General features: G+C 40.0%; 1 long non-coding RNA gene across 1 annotated transcript in view; it reads left to right on the forward strand.

The window, feature by feature from the left end:
* Window positions 1-14,221, forward strand: part of LOC116420220 — a 61,735-nt gene extending 47,514 nt beyond the window's left edge. The window contains exon 6 of the long non-coding RNA XR_004230506.1: window positions 1-14,221. This exon is cut by the window's left edge and continues 24,458 nt beyond it. This is a non-coding gene — a long non-coding RNA (uncharacterized LOC116420220).
* The last annotated feature ends 509 nt before the right edge of the window (window positions 14,222-14,730 follow it).

Consider the following 14,730-nt stretch of genomic DNA (forward strand, 5'->3'; position numbering starts at 1 on the left):
GATTAAGAGATAGAGTAAAAGAGAATGAGGGGGCAGAGAGAGAGAGTAAAAGAGAATGAGGGGGCAGAGAGAGAAACACTGAGAAAGAGAGACCCAGGTGGGGTGTTAGAGACATTGAAAGAAAAGGAAGGAGAAAGGAGACACAAATAGAGACAAATTGAGAGACAGATTTTGAGAAACAGATAGATTGAGACATGTAGAGAGAAAGAAAGAGATAAAGAGACAATAAAAGAGAATAACGTGCAGAGAGAGGAGAAATAGAAAAGGAGAAATAAAGGTGAGGCAGACAAAGAGGTGGGGAGAGTGAGAGACAAGACAGTGTGAGACAGTGAAAGAGAGAAGGATAAAGAAGACAAATTGATGGGTAGATTGAGAAACAGATTAAGACATATAGAGAAAGAGAGATTAAGACACAAGAGAGAAGGAGGAAACAGATCAAGAGAGAAACAGACATAAAAGAAGAAATAAAAGTGATAAAGGTCGGGAGAGACAGATTGAGAGATAAGACATAGTTTGAGACAGTGAAAGAGAAGGAAGGAGAAAGGAGACAGAAATAAAGCCAGATTGAGAAACAGATAGATTGAGACATATAGAGAGAGAAAAAAAGAGATTAAGAAACAGAAGAAAAGAATGAGGGGGAAGAGAGAGAAAAGGAGGAAACAGATCAAGAGAGATAGAGAAAAGGAGAAATAAAGGTGAGAGAGGTGGGGAGAGAGAGACATGTTGAGAGAGAACACAATTTGAGACAGTGAAAGAGAGGGAAGGAGAAAGGAGACAAAATGAGAGACAGATTGAGAAACAGATTGAGACATATATATAGAAAGAGAGATTAAGAGACAGAATAAAAGAAAGGGGCAGAGAGAGAAGGACAAAACAGATCAAGAGAGACAAAGAAAAGGAGAAATAAAGGTGAGAGACATGTTGATTCACAAGACAGTTTGAGACAGTGAAAGAGAAGGAAGGAGAAAGGAGACAAATGAGCCAAATTGAGAGACAGATCGAGAAACAGATTTAACATATATAGAGAGAAAGAGAGAGATTAAGAGACAGAATAAAAGATAATGAGGGGCAGAGAGAGAGACAAGTATGGAGAAAGGGGAAAGAGACAGTGATCAAGAAAGAAACAGAAAGAGACAGAGAGTCTAAGAGACAGTAATCAGAAAGCTAGAAAGACAAAAGGAGAAAGATTGAGAGACAAGACAGTTTGATTGACAGTGAAAGAATAAGAGAGAAGGAAGGAGAAAGGAGACGAAATGAGGGGCAGAGAGAGAGAAGGGGGGAGAAAAGGGAGACAGATTGAGATACAGAGAGAATGAGACAAAGAATAAGAGAAAAGTAAGGAGAAAAAAATGAAAGAGAGGAGAGAAAGAAACAAATATTGGGAGACAATAAGAAAGGCAGAGAGGCAGAGGAAGAAAGAGAAATACATAAAGAAAGAGATAATTGAGAGATAAAGAATAAGGGGCAGAGGGAGAAAGGGCAGACAGATCAAGAGAGAGAAAAAGACAGAAAGATACACACACGCAGAGATAGAGACAGATATAAAGGGACAGGACACCTGGTTAATGTAGAGCAAGCCAGCTAGGTGTCCTGGTGGAAAGAAGGTTCTACTTGGAACTGATCCATAATGGCTGCTGACAGCCTTGTTACATCAAAGAAATCATCATCTTAAGTCATAGAACTTGACAGTGTCTAACAATGCTGAAGCTAAATAATATTTCTGGTGTCATAGCTAAGAAAGCCCTTATGGCCTTTGGATAGGAGAAGAAAGAGTTAGAGGGAAGAAGGCATCAATGATTGGAGTCATTCAGAGAAGGTATGCCTGGAAAGGCAGAGTGGAATAGCATAGATATCTCACAGAGCTGTGTCCCTTGGAAGTCTTAGGGAACTGAGTTTCCATTCTATTTGACATTCTTTATAATCACTTGAAATTTGACAATTCAGTTGGAGTGCTTAAGCCTCTACTTGTTTTGTTTTAATGAAATAGAGTTGGATTTAGTGGCCAATAACACTAATCACACTGATGGTATTGGAGATAATAGAGAATGAGAAAAAGCCAGTCATCATTGAGTTAGAGTGAGAGTAAGAGAAGAAAGCTTATGGAAAAGAAGGGAGAGAGAGTGAAAAAGAAGAGACTAGTCAGAGAGAGTCAGAGAAAGAGATACAGACAGAGACAGTAAAAATAGAAGCAGAGAGAAACGAGCAACAGAAGGAACAACTTGATGGACAAATCAATGTAGACAGTGATCAAGTAAAGAAAGAGATTAAAAGATAAAAATGGAAATGTAGGGTAAATAAGCAAGGTGTCATAGTGGTCATAGCATTATAATTAGGAATTTTTATTCTATATCAGGGGCTGACAAGGTGCTTATAAGTCTCTCAAGTACTGTCAGCCTCATTTTTCATCTTTGTCAAATTTTGGAGCTGGACTTGATGGTTTGGTTTCTAAGGACCTTCGATCCCCATGATCCTCTAGTTGCCAGAGAGTGAAAATCATGTCCCACTGGGATTAGTCTTAGAAGAGATTGAGGCAGAGTTGATGTGAATCAGGCACTAAGGATGAGAGGGAAAGAGGTAAGTGTCCACATGACTTGGAAGTATAGGGAGTAAGGGGCAATATGTGGAATAAAACAGGTAGATATCCTAGTGTACTCTTCTTTGGATTATGAATGATCTTGGGAGATGGGTATTAAGAGTTTGGCCTTGGATATTTCAGTCAAAACAATCATTCTTAAATTGTGGATCATGACCCATATGGGGTCGCATAACTGAATAAGGGGGTCACAAAATTATGATTCTGCATAAAAATTTCTTGGACAAAAAGGGGTTGCGAGTGGATAAAGTTTAAGAAGCCCTACAGTACATATTAAGCCATTATCCTTGTTATAGTGCAATAAAGTAGAAACAAATGGTCCCTCAGGTTATTGGCTAGGAAGTATAAGAAGGAAATAATGCTTTTGAGGAAAAGATTGAAAGAAGGAGAAGGAAAGAGAAGGATTGAGACAAAGACAGTGACAGAGACAAAGAGAGAAACAGAATGTGTGAGAGAGAAACACACAGAACAATATATATGGAGAGAAAAAGTGAGAGCGGCTGTAAGACAGAAAACTCCGGCTGATACAGCATGACACATAGAAACACTCACACATACATACACACAACTACGAGATATTGAGTAATTATTGAGGGAAGAGACCATGATGGAGGATGATGAGCAATAGAGATAAGAGAGACCAGGTGAGGGCAGAAAGCAAAGGAAAGAATTATCAGGCTGGTGTAGGGAAGGCCAGCTAGGTGGTACAGTGGATAGACACGTTATTTGGAAATCATTTATTGAATTTAAATTCTATCAGAGTCACTGACAAGTACTGTTCCTTTGGAAAAAATCACTTCTATGTTCAGCTTCAGTTTTTTGCTTAGTAAACTTCTTGTGCAGGATTTGATATCTATTGATGCTTTAGCTCTATGATCCTCTGGTAGCCACAGAGAGAAAAGGATTTACACTTGGGAGTAAGCTTGAAAAATAAAGAGATAGAGTCATGGGGAATCAGGCATTGGCCATGAGAAGGAATCATCTACAGACAATAGAAGTATCTACAGTGTGGGAAAATGGAGAGAAAAGCACCTAGGTCTCATAAGTGACAGTTCTTTGAAGTCAGAATGAATGTAGTCAGGGTATCTAAGCCTCTAACTGCTGTTTTACTATTATGGAGTTTGGTATCATGGACCAAATGGGCCTTAAGGCTCTAAAACTGATTATATATATAGTAGGGGAAACAAAGAGCCACTTGTTTGTAGAGGGCATAAGAGTAAGGGGAAAAATCTTTTGAGGAGGAGATGATAGAGACAAAGAAGAGAAAGGAAGAGAGACAGAGATATAAATGAGAAAGCACTGTAAAGAAGGTGAAAATTTGAGGGAGGAAACCCAAGTGGGGAAGAGATTAAAAGGAAAAGGATTCCCTAGGAGGAAGACTGAGAATGATGGAAAGAGATCTGACTTTGGAGTCAAGATATTAGAGTTGGAAACGTGATGCTTAATATGTTTTCCTGGGCATTTCTCTTGCCATTTTCAGCCTCAGTTTCTTCCTCTGTAATTGATGGCAGTGGCAGTGGTGGCCTTTAAGGTTTCTCTGGCTCTATGAGTTTATGGATGGGGAGAGAGGAAAGAAAGCCCACTCAGGACTGGAGTGAGAAGGGTGATAAATTTAGAGAAAAGCGTGTAGAGGAGGAGAGAGGTATGGAGGGACAGGACCACTGGGAATGGCCTTTGGAGGCCATTTGTGGAGCATAGAGCAAAGTCTCCATGTATATAAAAACCTGTTCCTCTGGGTCAATATGATCTGAGTCCAAAGGTTCTTCACACATTCTTATTAGATGTGTGACCCTGGGTAAGCCACTCAGTGTCTGAGACTTCTTTTCTTCTGTTCGCAATGCTAGGCTCAGACTCGGTGACCTGTAGGGTTTCTTCCACTGCGAGTCAGGGAGAAGAAAGGGAAGTTAGGATTTTAGACCTGGGATGTGTCTGGGAGGCAACTCAGAGCCATATGATAGAGTCTTCTGGTGGAAGGAGAACTATTGGAGTTTGCATCTGAACTCAGCTGGGGCAAAGTTGGTTTATCCCGGGCAAGTCACTTCACTTACCTTAACCACAGTTTTCTCTTCTGTCAAATGCTGGTGTTGCACTTGACGGTCTCCCATTGTCCTGCGGCCAAATGGTGCCGTGAGGGTCAGAGGGCAAGCAAGCCCTGGCACTGATGCCGTGTGTGTGTGTTGGAATGAGAACCAGTCATCTTGCCACATCTTGATGGCCTAAAATGTAGAAATCCCCCAGTTCTCTGGGTGCCCTAGAGAATCTCCTATCCCCCTACAAGGACAGGGTCAAAGTCTGATCCAGTGTGGTGACAAGTACTTGCTGTCCTTGGATAGGAGACCATGCATTTTATTCCAAAATAGCTCCTTTTTAATACTTTTTATAAAATTATTTTTTATTTTGATTTTAATAAAATTTGGTCCCTTCCCTTATCTCCTGTCCTTGAATAGAGAGTGTATTCATCTTAATGAATGTTAGAAACATTCATTAAGTACCTACCACATGTCAGGCCCCATGTTAAACCCTGGAGATGTAAAGAAAGGTGAAAGGCAGCTCTTCAGGAGCTCCCAGTCTAATGGCACAGACAACAAGCCAACAGCTATGGAGGAGCCTTGCTGAGAATGGAGACCATTGCAGGCCTGGGGGACAGCCACTGATATTGGTTAGAGTCAGAAGATGGAACGTGTTGTTCCGAGAAAAAGGAGGCCACTGTCACTGCATTACATATGCATTATATTGGGGGAGTGTAAGGTGAAAGGAGACTGGAAAGGCGGCTGGTCAGGCAGGGCTTTGCATGCCAAGCAGAGGCTTTTAGACCTCATTCTGGAGGCTCTGGGCGTCCCTGAGTAGTGGCCCTGCTGGCTGAGCAGCTGAATGGAGGATGGAGTGGAGGAGGGTGAGAATGGAGGCAGGAAGAGCAATAAAAAGGGTCTTTCAGTGGCCCAATATGAGATGATGAGGAAGTGCCCCAAGGTGGGGGCAGTGTCACAGGACAGAAGTGTCACTTGTGAGAGGTGTGCAGAAGGTAGAATGGACAGGCCTTGGTAATAAATAAATAAATAGATAGATAGATAAATAGATAGATAATAAATCCTTTGGTTTTCCTCAACACCCAAATTTCCCCATTTTCTCCATCTATATAAACAGGAGCCCATCCTCTTTGTTCTCTTCCTCTCTCTCTCTTGTGAAACGCTTGTTGAATGCTGCTTATTGTCATTGTGTTTTGTGTGCATGGAAGATTGTGAAAGCCCAGTTTCTTCCTTAGAAAGCTGTAGCTACTTCCCTTCATGGAGAATAGCCCTTCTCTGCAGGTTAGGGAGAGTAGATCCCCCACATGCAGGTAACTGACAGGACTCCAACCTGTTGGTGAGTTAGGGCCTGATCCTCTCAAAGCTGGAGCCATTGCTGTGCAGGGCCCAGCGCTTCAGAGACACCAGGGCCATTGCTGGTCCTCCTGACCTTTGTCCTGCCTCTGGACCTAGGTGATGAAGAGAGACAAGCTGGCAACTTTCTGCAACTGTGCCTCACTTAAATCCAATTCATGTGCAAGTCAACTCATCCCCTCTCATCCACTATTTGGTTCATATGATGTCCTTGGTTCCCTTCAAAAATGAAGGATGAACAACAACAAGAAGTAGGGATCTTTTTAGTTTAGCTTCTTATCTCTGATCTAGGGTCTTTGGCTTCTGGCTGTTGTGCTTCTAGAAGGAGGTTGAGAGAATGATCCAAGTGTTTGTGATTAGAACCTGGTTAGTGTGGTTCACTCTGAGTTAGTGGAGTGATGGGACACTTGGGAGTGCTGGAGTGTGCACATGGTAAATTTTTACCTTTCTGACCACCCTCCCATGGTACTGTCACTCTTCTGCTCTTTGGGCAGGAAGAGTGGTTTTTATGCAGGTTTCTTTGGTCCAAAGGAGAGGAGAGTGAAACACGTAGAAAAGGTGGTGAGTCAGATGTTTGTTGGTTGTGGCTTCAGAGGAAGGGCTGTTCTGTGCCAGGGAATTGGCTTAGTTGTGAATTCTTGATCCAGGTTGGGACCATCCATCTTGGTAGCTATAGCTACTTCTCAAGGTTTCTCTTCGGCAGGTAGAGAGGAAAGATGTAGGGATCTTGTGCCTCAATAGGAGGAACACTTCCTTTGTCTTGTCAGTGGAAGAGCTGGGACGAAGACTTCAGATGGAACCTTTTGCTTCTTGACCTCAAGAGAAATCCTTCATTCCCCCATGAAATTAAGAGAAGGCATTTGCTAGGGTTGCATGTGTGCATAAATGAAGATGGCCAGTGATTGTGTGAGTGAATGTAGAAGCTCAAACACGTCACGAGGCGAAACACTTGTAAAGACTTGAATTAGGCCAATGGTTTGGTCTCCTGGCAGTGAGAATCTCTGGCAATCACTGATTTCTTAGCTAGCTGAGAACATAGTATACCTAGAGTCCTCCTGCCTAAAAGAGTCTCCAATAGTGTAGCCCCTGTGGGAAGATTAGGCCCATGAGAAACCAAACAAACCATCACAATCCTAGAACTTCTCTTGTCTCAGAATTTTCTATTCTGAAATTCTCTTATGTCTTTGAAAAGGGAGCCTAGAACTTTGTTCCAAGATTTTGTGTCCTGAGACACAGGAGAGAATGAGCAGGGTTTTGATTGTGCTTGGTTGTCGTATGTAATATAGAGCATGTGCTGTTGTGGTTGTCTGCATTTTGTGTCTTTGTGAATGAAGCTTTTTTTCCTGAGGTCTGATCAGCCAAAGGAAAAAGGGCGAATAGGGGGAGAGCTCGTGATTGGGCATTTCCAAACTTTCAAAGGATATCATATCTCTGTATTCCTGATTCTGGCCAAGTTAGGAATACAGGATAGGTGGGCAGGGGGAAAGAGGGAAAGGGGCAAAGTGGAAAATGGAAGGGGAGAGGAAGAGAGTGAGTGAGTGAGAGAGAGAGAGAGATAGGAAGAGAGATTCTTTTCCCATTTGTAACAATTTGTGGAGTTTCAGACTAATTAGAGAACTAATTTGTGAGTGGTGTAATCTGTTTACTAGTATAGCAAATTGTGAAGAGACTGTGGTTCAAGCTCTAGGATCTTGTTTGGCTTTTTGGGATATGGCTCCTTAGAAGTGCTCAAATGGAGACTTGGTGGAATTTGCATTTAAAATTCACCAGAACCCCATTGCCATTCTTTTCCTTACTTGGAAGACCAAAGAATTTATTGGTTTTATGTAGAGAAGGTGATTATTATGAGTAGAAGATTTTCAGTCCTTAATAGACTGAAGCTAGTTTAAAAGATTTTCTTCTAGTGATTACAAAAGTAAGCAGTCATTTCTCTAGTTTAAATCTTGAAACATTATCTAGTATTTAAGAAAAATTTAGTGTATTCTTGCTCAGGAAGAAAGAGTCTTGTTTAAATCAAAATGCAAAATAGAATAAGGGAATAAGCAATTTCATTTTGGGAGAATAGTTTTTCTGACCACTCTGGTTTTCTGTGACTGATTTGGCAGAATGTAATTGCTGAGATAAATAAGAGGAAAAGTCACCTAAAAGGAATTAAAATGGACTATGGCTTTGCAAGTTCTTAAGGAAGGAATGAAATTGGAAGAGTTTTGCTTGATAAAGTGAGAAACTGCTTGTAATCCACAAAGTTTTAAACTGAATTTGAGATGTACAAGACAAATTTGCTGAAGTTGCAGAGTAAAATCCAGCAGAGTAGAGAAATTAGTCCCGTGCTGGTCAGAGACATGCTTTGGAGGGGGACAGGTGTGAGATTGAGAAAGTCGCAGAGAAGGAAGGAAGGTGAAGCAGTAGACCAGGTGTGCTGAGAGGCAGTTCTAGGGTGTGCAGGGATCATTCTAATTTAATCCAAGTCTGAACAGAGAGAGGACTGCGCCTTTCTATAACACCTCTTGACTATTCCCCCCTCTGTCCTCTGACATAGCCCCCACTCTTGTCCAGGGCCTCATTTCCTCATATCTGGACTATGGCCATAGTGGCTCTGCTCCAGGTCTCCTCCTTCTAGTCCATCCTCCATTGGGCTAAGAACACTTTTCTTAAAGCGCAGGTCCAATCATGTTCCCTTTGCTCAGTAAACTTCAGTGGCTCCCTACTGCCTCCAGAATCTAATAAATAATATTTTCTTAGCAGACTAGATCTCTTCCCAAGTTGCGCTTCCTGCCTTTGCAGTCTCGTTCTACTTTATTCTCCTCCACCTCCTGGGTGCAGCGACATTATCCTCCTTGCTGTACCTTGAATATGATGCTATCCCCTGACTATTCATATTTTCACTGGCTTTCCACCATGCCTGTAATGCTCTACCTGCTCAGTCTCACGGTGGATGGTCCTCTGGCCTTGGGCTCCAGACTATTTGTTCTCATTCTGACTCATACTGGGGCAAGCCGTGTTATCTCTGGAAAGTCAATCGACGTCATTTAGTCTCAGTTTCCTCTTTTGTAAAAAGAAGGGGCTGGATGTCATGTAACTTTACAGCTCTGTGACCCAGCAGATGAGAGAATGAGAAAAAAGAAAGCCCCCCCCCCACCTCTGTTAATTTGTGTGTGAGAGAGAGTTGGAGGGAAGATGGCAGTGAGGAAGATCAGAGAGAAGCAATGAGGCCTGGGGGTAATGTGTGAAGTCTCAAAGGCTCCTAGAGGACCTATGACTGTTGTGAATGGTCATGAGTTCAAATTCTGATTCATAACATGCTTAGTGGCTGTGTGATGCTGGGAAAGTCACCAATTGTCTAAGCTGCTTTCTTCTTCTTTAAAATGATGGAGTTGGACTCAGTAGCCCTTATGGTTCATTCCAGCTCAAAATGTCAGTTAATCTCAGTGATCAAGAACTAATTTAGAGTACTGATTTTTAGATTAGATAGAGGGATTGTAGGGTAAAAAGTTTCTGAGCCGCACATTGAGAGAAAAAGTACATTTTCTGTGGACAGTGAGTTATCTGAGTGGACTGTCCTTAGAGGTTTAGAGCCGAGTTCAGATCCAACTTTGTGTTCTCACTAAATGTTTGACCTTGAGAAATGTATTTAACATGTATAAATTCTGAGATAATATAATGGAGTTAGTTGTACTTAGTGGCCCCCAGGTTTCTCCCAGGTCTAAATCCATGATCCTATTAGTGATGGGAAGAAAAAAATAGTTATTATTGGGTAGAAATGAGAGTAAGGGAAAAAATCTTTTGATGAAAAGTGAGGAAGAAAATAAGGTTAGAGAAAGAGAGGGAGAAAGGAGGGGTAGTGAGTGAAGGAGCAAAGGAGGGAAGGAGACGGAGAGGAGAGACAGACAGACTCAGAGAGTGGAGGAGAGCCAGAGCCAGAGAGCCAGCTTTAGAGGCAGAGATAGAGAGATTGGAAAACAGAAATAAAGAAAAACAGTATACCTTGAGAAGAAGGGACAAAGGAATATGGAAAGAGAGAAATCATTTTTGTTGATGGTGAGCAACTGATCAAAGAAATACGTAGTTGTAAAGGTATACTAGTCTTGGGAAATGTGGAGCAAACCATCTAAATTTCCTAGTGTTCAGAGCAGTGTAATTAGAATGGAGTGAGTTTACGTTCCATATCAGTGGCTAATAAGCTATTTTACTCTGGAGAAGTCCCTTAACCAATTGTTAGACTCACTTTTAATCTTAATAAATTTAGGAAGCTAGACTTGATGGTATCTATGGATTCTCCAGCTCCATGATCCTCTGGCTACCAGATAGTGAAAAGGCTGTGCACTTGGGATTAGTCTTAAAATATAGAGTATTTAACTGAATCATTCACTGAAGATGAGGAGACAGAGGTAAATGTCCACAGAAAATGGATATGTGTAAATTGAAGTGAGTATGTAGAATTAAATAGCTAGATATCCTTGTGGACCATCTTGGAAGTATCAATGACCTGAGTTCAAATCTTAGTTAATATTCTTAGTTAAGTCTTTTTACCTGGGTAATTACCTGGACTGTCTATGGTAATATCTTCCATTATAATATAACTATATTGGACTCAATGGTCCCTTAAGTTCCTTCCCACTCTAAATCTATGGCTCTATTGGTGATTAGGGAGTAAAAGGAAAAAAAAAACTATCATTGAGTTGGAATTAGAGTAAAGAAATAAACCTTTTTAGGAGGAGTTAGAGAGAATGAGGGTCAAAGGGAAGGATTGAGAGAAAGGCAAAAAATGACAAAGACAGAGAAAAGTAAGATTGAGAGAGTTAGACACACAGACTCACACACACATATACACATGAAAATTAGAGAGTGACAGCAAGGTAGAGAAAAAACACAGATACAACACAAGAGGTAGAGAGATCGAAATATATTCAAAAGGACAAGATAGTAAAGGGAAGAGAGTATTATGGAGGACCATGAGGAATACAAAAAAAGAGACCCAAGGTAATGGAGAGATGCTTAGGGAAGAGACCTGTGTAAAGTAGTAGTGTAACGTAGTCATAGTGTAATGTGTGTTCTGGTAAATAGAATATTGTAGTTGAAATTGATTGAGTTTAAGTCCCACTTTCGCAGCTCAGAAGCTTGGTTACTTTGGAGAAATAACCACTTAACCACTGTGGCCCCGTGTGTTCTATTTAGGCAAATAATGGGGCTACCTTTTATGATGTCTAATGATGTTTGAGCTCAATGATTTTATGTGTGTCAGAGCAAAGGATGTCCACTTAGGATTAAGCTTAAAGAAGAACAGGGAATCAGGTAATGAACATGAGAAGAAAGAAAGCAGCATCCACAAGAAGAAGAACTGTGTGTAGTAAAGCAAACAGGAAGATAATAATAGCCAGAATAACTAAAGCAGCCATGCTTAAACTTTGGTTACTTGTGACCTCTTTTCTCTTGGGGAATTTTTACATTGCTCTCGGTGTATTGGTATATAAAATAGGTAGGTACATAAATCAAACATTTATTGATAATTACAATAATAGTGATAAAAATAATAATTTCAATCATAATTTTGGAACCTCCACATTCAGTTATGTGAGCCCACATGGGATTGTAACCCACAGTTAAAGAAGCTTTGAACTAGGGGATTCATTTTGGAATAGTTAATGACCTGAGTCCCACTATTATTGCACATTTTTAATAACTGTTTATTCATTTAGAGTAGGGAAAGTTTGGCCCATCGGCAATGTAACGCCCACAAAATCATTTGCTTAAGCAACCACAGGCGATGATGAGCTAAGCTAGGTACAACGATCCCCTGCTACTTGAGTTTTATAAGTGATAATTTTGTATGGCCTGTGAATGATACTGGAATATCCAAATGGACTTAAGCAGAAAAAAAGGTTCCCTATCTCTGAGTTAAGAGTACCTAATGCCCTGTCTACCATTATAGTATAATGGAGTTGGATAAAATGGCCCCTATGGATCCTTCTAACTCAAATTTTTTGATCTAATTGATTTTAGGAAGAAAAGATCTTTTGATATTGACTAGGAAGCAAAAGTGGAGGAAGAGACAGAGAGGAGACAGAGATGAAACAAGCAAAGGGGAGAGAGTGGGAGAGCATGAGACAGAAATAGTGAGAGATGTAAAGATAAAAACAGAGAATGGCATTGAGATATTCTGAAAAATCTAGAAATTAGATAAAGAGGAACACTGATAAAGAGACAGAGAGAGAGCCATATGATAATGAGCAAGGGAAAGATGGAAGTATATGGAGGACAATGAGGAATAGAGAGAGAAAAGACCACAAGGAGAGATGCAATGGGAAGAGACAACTGGCAGGTGTAGAAGAAGGCAGTTATGTTTCATGAGTTGACTCATTGAGTTTAAATCCCAACATAACGTCTGACTTATGTCAGTCATGTCACTTAATGACTCACAGTCTTTGTTTTCTCCTCAGTACATGTATTGGGAGGGATTCTATGGTGTCTAATGACAAACCATTTGTATAATCCTCTGGATTAGAGAGATAAAAGGATAACTGCTTTGAATTAAGCTTTAATAAAGAAAGAATTATAAGCAATAAAACATCATGAATGAGGAGATAGAAGTAAGATTCTACAGGAAATAGAAATGTGTACATTGGGAAGAAGACATAGAGAAAAAGATGGCTGCTAGTAGACTCGTAGGAAGTTAGAATGATCAGAGTTCAAATCGTAATGAACGTTCTGACTATTTGAGGCTGGTAATTCAGAGTATGTAAGGTACCCTGTTCTGCAATACCATAATAGGATTAGACTCAATGGCCCTTTAGGATCAATTCCAGCTCCAAATGTATGATTATAGTCATGAAAGGAGATCCAGAAAAGATAAGCTATTATTGAGTGGGGAAAAAATTTTTGGAGGAGAAGGGGGGGGGAGGGCGGGCGGGAAGGGGATAGAGAGAGAGAGAGACAGACAGACAGACAGACAGACAAAGAGACAAAGTGGGAGCGAGGCAAAGAGATATAAAGTAGCAGTGAGATAAATAGTAGAAATAAATAGAAAAAGACAACGAGAGAGACAGAGACAAAGAAATTTAGAAACAAAATAAGAGAGAAAAAGAGAATGAGAGAGACAGAAAGAAATGAAGAAATCATTTCAATTAAGAGATCATATAATAAAATATAATAATATAATCATTTAAATTAAGCAAAAATAATATAAATGAAAATATCATAAAGAAACAGAAATAGAAAAAGAAAGTGAGAAAGAAAGACACATTGAGAGAGACAAAGAGACAAGGTGGGAGTGAGACAGAGAAAGAGATAAAGACGGAAAGTAGCAGTGAGATAGATAATAGGGAAAAATAGAGACACAGAAAAAAGTGAATGAGGAGATAGACATAGATAGAGACAAGGAATTTTAGAGATAAAATCATAAAGAAGACAAAAATAGGATGAGAAAAATAGAGACAGAGAGAAATATAAGTTTTAAGTTATAAAGATAAAGAGAAACAGAAAAAGAGAATGAGAGACACATACAGAGCGAGAAAATGTCAGAATGACCCGAGTTCAAATTGTAATGAATATTCTGACTATTTGGGGCTGGTAAATTCAGAGTATGTAAGCTACCCTGTTCTGTAATACCCTAATAGGATTTGACTCAGTGGCCCTTTAGGATCAATTCTAGCTCCACATGTATGATTATAGTCATGAAAGGAGATCCAGAAAAGATAAGCTATTATTGAGTGGGGAAAAAATTTTTGGAGTAGGAGGCAGGGGGAGGGAGGGAGGGAAGGGGATAGAGAGAGAGAGCAGACAGACAGACAGAGAAAGAGACAAAGTGGGAGCGAGGCAAAGAGATAGAAAGTAGCAGTGAGATAAATAATAGAAAGAAATAAAAAAGACAACGAGAGAGACAGAGACAAAGAAATTTAGAAACAAAATCAGAGAAAAAGAGAATGAGAGAGAGACAGAAAGAAATGATGAAATCATTTCAATTAAGATGTAATATAGTAAAAGATAATATAATCATTTAATTTAAGTGGTAATAATATAATAAAAGAAAAAACCACAAAGAAACAGAAATAGAAAAAGAGAATGAGAAAGAAAGAGACATTGAGAGAGACAAAGAGACAAGGTGGGAGTGAGACAGAGAAAGAGATAAAGACAGAAAGTAGCAGTGAGATAAATACCAGGGAAAAATAGAGACACAGAAAAAAGTGAATGAGGAGACAGACATAGATAGAGACCATGAGTTTTAGAGATAAAATCAGAAACAAGACAAAAAGAGGATGAGAAAAACAGAGACAGAGAGAAATATAAGTTAAGTTATAAAGATAAAGAGAAACAGAAAAAGAGAATGAGAGACACATACAGAGAGAGACAATGTCAGAATGATACGAGTTCAAATCGTAATGAACATTCTGACTATTTGGGGCTGGTAAATTCAGAGTATGTAAGCTACTCTGTTCTGTAATACTCTAATAGGATTTGACTCAGTGGCCCTTTAGGATCAATTCTAGCTCCACATGTATGATTATAGTCATGAAAGGAGATCCAGAAAAGATAAGCTATTATTGAGTGGGGAAAAAATTTTTGGAGGAGGAGGAGGGGGGCGGGGGGAGGGAGGGAGGGAAGGGGATAGAGAGAGAGAGAGACAGACAGACAGAGAAAGAGACAAAGTGGGAGCGAGGCAAAGAGATAGAAAGTAGCAATGAGATAAATAATAGAAAGAAATAAAAAAGACAACGAGAGAGACAGAGACAAAGAAATTTAGAAACAAAATCAGAGAAAAAG

Source organism: Sarcophilus harrisii, chromosome X (genome assembly GCF_902635505.1).
Source record: "Sarcophilus harrisii chromosome X, mSarHar1.11, whole genome shotgun sequence".
In the NCBI taxonomy this organism is placed as follows: Eukaryota; Metazoa; Chordata; class Mammalia; order Dasyuromorphia; family Dasyuridae; genus Sarcophilus; species Sarcophilus harrisii.